General features: G+C 49.3%; 1 pseudogene; it reads left to right on the plus strand.

The window, feature by feature from the left end:
- Nucleotides 1–442: 442 nt before the first annotated feature.
- On the plus strand, nt 443–859 carry LOC145413639 (Y-box-binding protein 1 pseudogene; annotated as a pseudogene).
- Nucleotides 860–6,515: the final 5,656 nt, after the last annotated feature.

Raw genomic sequence — 6,515 nt, forward strand, 5'->3', positions numbered from 1 at the left:
GCAAATGAAGGCGTCTGACTATAGATGGATATATAGATAGGAATAATACTAAAGGTAAACATTAATCAGCATAATAAAAACAAGTAATTTATCTCGACCTAGAGAAGCTTCGAATCCCGTCAGTCAGCCTCTAACCGTGAGAGGGGAAGGACGCTCGAGCTGTGTGTCTATTCTGTGTTGATAGTGTTTCAACAGCTTGCCCATCTTGCCGAGATGAACAAAGGTGAGGCAGGATATTGTTCATCAGTTCTTTGATACTGCCTGTTCTTTCAGTTGAACCATCTATCAATCTACAGTATTGCCACACGCCGTAATTACGTAAGGGGTGGCCACAACCTAATCGCCTCCTTGTCGATCTGTCCCCCACCAGTTCACTGCCCTGCTCCGAGCTCACACCGCCCTCTCTCATATACCTCTCCACTCTATCGGAGAGCGACGAACCATGGAAATGTGTGGACGTCCAGATCCCGTTCCTGCTGCAACCTCTCCTGCTGTTGCTCACGACCCGTTGAGGGGGGCAGACAGCAGGCCTCGGCCTTCTACGACCCAGATGAAGATCAGAGGTGCTGTGGTTTGGTTTAACGTTCGGGCGGGGTACGGTTTTATCAAACGCCACGATGCTGGTGTTGATATTTTCGTGCACCGTCAGGCGATTGCTAAACCAAATCCACGGCATCTCCAGCGCTCCCTAGGCGATGGCGAGACGGTGGAGTTTGTCCTCTTTGGACCGCCCAAGGGTCCTGAGGCTAGGGACGTCACCGGACCGGGAGGGGCTGCCGTGCAGGGCTCTGCCTATGCCGGCGGCATCCCACGGTTTGGCGGCACCAGCCCAGGGATCAGGGGTGTTCAGGGGAGGTAAGCACCGTCGTCGAGATGTGCATCGCGACGGTGAAGGCTTTTTGTGGGAGTGATAAGGGGGCTTTGCGTGTTCTCCTTCCAAAGATCTTCAAGGAGAATGGGCTGCCCAACCTTATCATCCCCGAGTGCTTCGTCCGTGATGTACATACAGTCCCTCGCCGACGGGAGCGCCAGGCTCGTAAGCCTCGTCCAGCTATTCCTCGCCAGACTCCGAGGAAGAGGCTTAGGCTGGAGGCCCCCCTCAACCGAAGGACGACCTCTCATGTTGACGACCCGGCCCCGGCCCCGGCTAACGATACGGCTACGACCACGGCGGAAGTACACCAGCAGCCAGCAATGTCTGAGGAGGAGCGGGACTCGTCTGCCACCGCCTCCATGGCCGAGGAAGCGTCGACCGGCTCCTCGGCCGAGGAGGAAGTCGGGGAGTCCACTACTCCTCAGACAGAGGGCGGCACCCCATCTCGCCCTCCTATTATCGACATTAAGGATCGGCTAGACGTAGCCTCCTATAGACACCTTCTGCCTCTCAGCGCTCACACCCGATCGTACCAGCTCGGAGCAACAACATATACCACCCTCTACGATCTGCTCCGGGCTGACGATCGGGGTGAGAACATAAGACCTGTGCTGATTGTCAGGGAGGAGGAGGTGCGTCTAGCCGATCTTAGAGCATTTTATCACATGCTCCCACCTCTGCCGGCCCCCTAGATCGGCGGTGTGCGCGGTGAGAGGGTGACCAGTACTTTCATCGTAAAACTCGGCTGGCCTAATACCCCGAATAGAGGGTGATGGCCATTAAGCCAAAAACAAACAAAACAAACAAAAACCACTCTATCCTTCCATCTCATCCTTGGCCTCGCCCTCCATCTCCGCCCCTCCACCTCACATACACTCTTCTCGTCAGTCTCACTCTCTCCATCCTCTCCACATGGCCAAACCACCTTAATGTGTTTCTCCTAACCAATCTTTATTCGTGTGAAAAGTGGTGTGGAAACACTAAGTTATCTGAGAGGAATGTGGAGCTACGTGGAGAGACAGACAGGCTGACAGGGTTGCCGCTCCGTGGAAATCGTCTGCTAATGTGGAAAAACAAATAAGCGACGGACCTGCACGTGGGAAAAATTACACGCTACTCATTTACAGAGCCGAGGAGAGGAGGGGGGGGGGTGTCAGCTGGGGATAATGCCATAGCCCGCGCCCTCCAAGATAGTGTTAAGGTGGGAAGGAGAGGCAGAGAGGGAGGGAAGGAGAGGCAGAGAGGGTGGAAAGGAGAGGCAGAGAGGGAGAGAAGGAGAGGCAGAGAGGGTGGGAAGGAGAGGGAGAGAGGGAGGGAGAGGGGGGGAGAGATTGAGAAGGAGGGATGAGGGAGGGAGGGAGGGATGTGAGGCAGGAGGGAGGAGAGAGAAGAGGGAGGGAGTACAAAGGAATACAAAGAACAGCAAACAGCAACAGACCTTATGATCCTTTCGAGGTTTTTTGTTACAGAGTAGACTATGACTACGAGATCTAATTCTACATGCTGATGGATAAGGATAGTAAAGCAAGAAGGAGGAAATTACAACATAGCATATTTCACTGTATAACCACATTGAGTTCTAAAGCAAATATGTAAAAACAAGTAGGAATAGTTCTATGTAAACAGTAAAACAAAGCTGTGCATAACACTTACCGTACAGAGTTGTGTATTACTGTATCTTTAAGCCATATTGGACATGTGGAGAGAATGGAGAATGAATGACTGACTAAGAGGATGTATGTAGGTGAAGTGGAGGGAGGGAGAGGGAGGGGGAAGACCGAGGATGAGGTGGAGGGATGGAGTTGAGAGGTAAATGAGAGGGGGTGTGAGCTGGGAGCAGGGCAATGAAATGGCGGGGGACAGGGCGACATGGAGGCGATTTGTTTGCGGCCACCTCTTGCGGGATTAAGGCGTCTGGCAATAGATAGATAGATAGATAAGGATGTGAAGAACCGCTCACCCTCCATCTTCTTATGTAACAACTTCCTATAGACATATCAATCCATCAGAAATGCATCTACATAAACAAACACATACTAAATAGTTTTCCTCGCTGTCTTTACATATACTATAATTTCCTTGTATTTATTATCGTTGTTTTATAGAGGGAGGGGAAGGTGGTATATCTCACTAGGATCCTTTGGGCAGTCCTTCATTTATGCAACAGGTCAACTCTGGAACTGTCTCCCTCTGCCTGTATTTCCTACTTCCTATGATCTCCAGTCTTTCAGACGCAGTGTGTCCAGGCATCTCAAATAAACGGATCTAGAATTTGGCTCTCCTTTGTATTTTTTTTTTTCTTGGAAGGAACGGTTTTGCGGGCTCCTGGCCTTTGGTTCCTTCTTCCTTGCATAAAAAAGAAATGAGAGGAGCATGTAGAGTTATATGGAGAGACAGACTGACAAATGAGAAAGTGAAGGAGCGTTGTGGTGTGGATGTGGATGTGATAGGACACGTTAGGAGAAACACACTGAGGTGGTTTGGCCATGTGGAGAGGATGGAGAGTGAGAGACTGACGAGGAGAATGTATGTTAGTGAGGTGGATGTGGAGTTACATGGAGAGACAGACTGACAAATGAGGAAGTGATGGAGCGTTGTGGTGTGGATGTGGATGTGATAGGAAGCGTTAGAAGAAACACACTGAGGTGGTTTGGCTATGTGGAGAGGATAGAGAGTGAGAGACTGACGAGGAGAGTGTATATGAGTGAAGTGGAGGGGGAGAGAGGGAGGGGGAGGCCAAGGATGAGATGAAAGGATGGAGTGGAGAGGTATATGAGAGAGGGGATGTGAGCTGGGAGCAGGGCAGTGAAATGGCGGGGGACAGGACGACATGGAGGCGATTTGTTTATGGCCACTCCTTGCAGGATTGAGGCGTCTGGCAATAGATAGATAGATAGACAGTTATTCGTCCTATCTATCTATCGCCAGTCTCCAGAATCCCGTATCTATCCATCTATCTGTCTATCTATCGCCAGACGCCATAATTCATTACCTATCAGTCTATCGCCAGACGCCATAATCCCGTATCTATCCATCTATCTATCTATCACCAGACGCTAAAATCCCCTATCTATCCATCTGTCTATCTATCGCCAGACGCCATAATCCCATATCTATCTATATATCTATCTATCGCCAGACGGTATAATCCCTCATCTATCTATATATTTATCTATCTATATATCGCCAGACGCCATAATTCCGTATCTATCTATCTATCTATCGCCAGACGCCTTAATCCCTTACCTATCTATCTATCTATCGCCAGACGCCATAATCCGACAAGGGGTGGCCGTTTGTCTCTTGAGTTAGTTGTTTTACGAGGAGGGGCACTAACCCTCCGCCAACCTACTTGTTGACACTTAAGGAACACGTATAGGTTGGTTATATGGTTACCACCCAGCGTTGTAAATGGTTTCCTGGCTTACAAGAAACCATTAGGTTTGTCACTCAATGTAAAGCCACCTGAAAAGGAAAGAGGAGTAACAAAAAGTGACAGGAAAGATGGGAGAAATAGGAAGAGAGGAGGACAGACACAGAAAAAGAATGATAAAGGCGAGGGAAGAAGTAGGCAGCACTACATCAAGTGAGTGGATGCTGGTGAGAAATAGAAAGAGAGGAGAGCAGACACAGAAAAAGAATGATAGAGGTAAAGGAAGAAGTAGGCAGTACTACATCAAGTGAGTGGATGATGGTCGCCACCTTGGAATCATATCCATTAATCCTTGAAGTAGTCGGCCACCTCCGATATTTTGCTCAGTTGCCGCTGTGTTGGTCTCTTCATTACCGTATGTGTTGTGTCTTTGGCCTTCTCATGTTTACATTGAGTGCGGTAGGTTCCCCGTGCTCCATCACCTGTATGGTTTTGCTGAGTGACATGTCTTGGTGGTGTGGGGTAGCCAGATAATGTCACTCATCATATCATCAGTCACACCTTGCCTCGGTGTTCTTTTGGCCCCTTGCACTGGTACCCTAAATGCACCAGTGAAGGGTGTTGCCAGGACTGACGTGTGCACGGGTGCTTAGCGTCACCCGCGTTGGATGGCTGCCACAGACGCTGCCCCTCCCTGACACTATGTTTATTATCATATCCTCTCAGTGGCAACACTTCCACAATGGCTGGAGTGTCGTACCATGAGCTCTGACCCCCTGTTGTGGTTGTAGGTGAACCTCTAGGTCACCCCAGTCCTCTGTGATCAACCCAGTCACCTCCAGCCCCGTGTGTGCATTGCCTTACATGGCCGTGCACAGTAAACACCTCGAGTGTTGCAAGGATCTCCTGACTGAATGGCTACATCAGACTGGTAGTGTTTGGTGAGAACTAAATCACTTTTACTGTTGTGTGGCATCTACAGTACAAGTGCCATGTCCAGGCCAGTTGTACGGTACTATCATCGCTTCGTTTTTCGTCTCGTTTCGTTTATAAACGCTCCAACCTGTTTGCATGCATTGCCTTAGTCACCTACTGGCTGCTCTCCATGACGCTCGATCTCTGGCAGCCTCCCTATTCAGTCCCTTATCCATGAGGTCGCACCCAATGACTTCGCTCCGGTTTTTTTTTTTTTTTTTATTCGGTCTGCTTCTCGCATCCCTAACTCTAATGTTCACATTTCTCACTTTCTGCACCCAACTGTCATCCCCCATCCTCTCCACATGCCCAAACCATCTCAATCTACCCTTCTTCATCACATCAATACACTCCAGTCCCATCCATTCTCCCAAACCATCTCAATCTATCCCTCCTCATTACCACACCAATACACTCCACTCCCATCCTTCCTACCAAACCATCTCAATCTACCCCTCCTCATCACACCACCAGTACACTCCAGTCCAATCCTACCTCTCAACTCTTCCGTCACAAACTTAGCCCCCTCTCCTCCCCCAGGCCTCACACTCAGGGACGCACTGCACATCCACCTAATCATTGTCATTTCTGTACGTTTGAGTCTATGAATATCCTCTCTCTTTACTGCCCAGGTCTCACTACCATACAGCATTACACTCCTAACACAGGCCACATACAAAGACCCCTTAGCACGTAGGGAGAGCCCTCTCAGTGTCAGGAGAGGCAACAGCTTCCTGAACTTCTTCCAACCACTGCTCACTCTAGCCACAGAGCTGCTCCAGCCCCACCTCCAGCACATAACATGTGTCCCAGATAACAAAACTCTTCCACACACTCAAAAGACTCACCAGAAAGTTCAGTCCTTTCACGCTTCACAATCTCCACATAATAATAATGATAATGATAATGATAATCATCATTATCATCATCATCATCATCATCATCATCATCCAGACCTCCTTTACCACCCTACGGCAGGGTGAGAAGTAGCAACGTCCAGACAACCTAAGTTTGCCCAGTTCAATGGACCACGCTTCCATTCACTCATTAGTCAAGCCCCCGGAATCCTGGCTCCATCAGATAAACCAAAAAAACTTTCACCACGTTCTGTAGCTTCTCATATACCTATCTGATACAATGAATTAGAACGCTGTCACGTTAAAATGGGGTGCCAAATTCCTGGTTATGCACTTCTCACAACATTCATCCAGCCAGGCTCACCGACTTCCATACCTCTCATCCCAGCACACTCATCCACCATATCTCTCCACCTTCTCCTTGGCCTACCTCTCC

This window comes from Coenobita brevimanus, chromosome 97 (genome assembly GCF_032717465.1).
Source record: "Coenobita brevimanus isolate Jiangsu-jjx chromosome 97, ASM3271746v2, whole genome shotgun sequence".
Taxonomy (NCBI): Eukaryota; Metazoa; Arthropoda; class Malacostraca; order Decapoda; family Coenobitidae; genus Coenobita; species Coenobita brevimanus.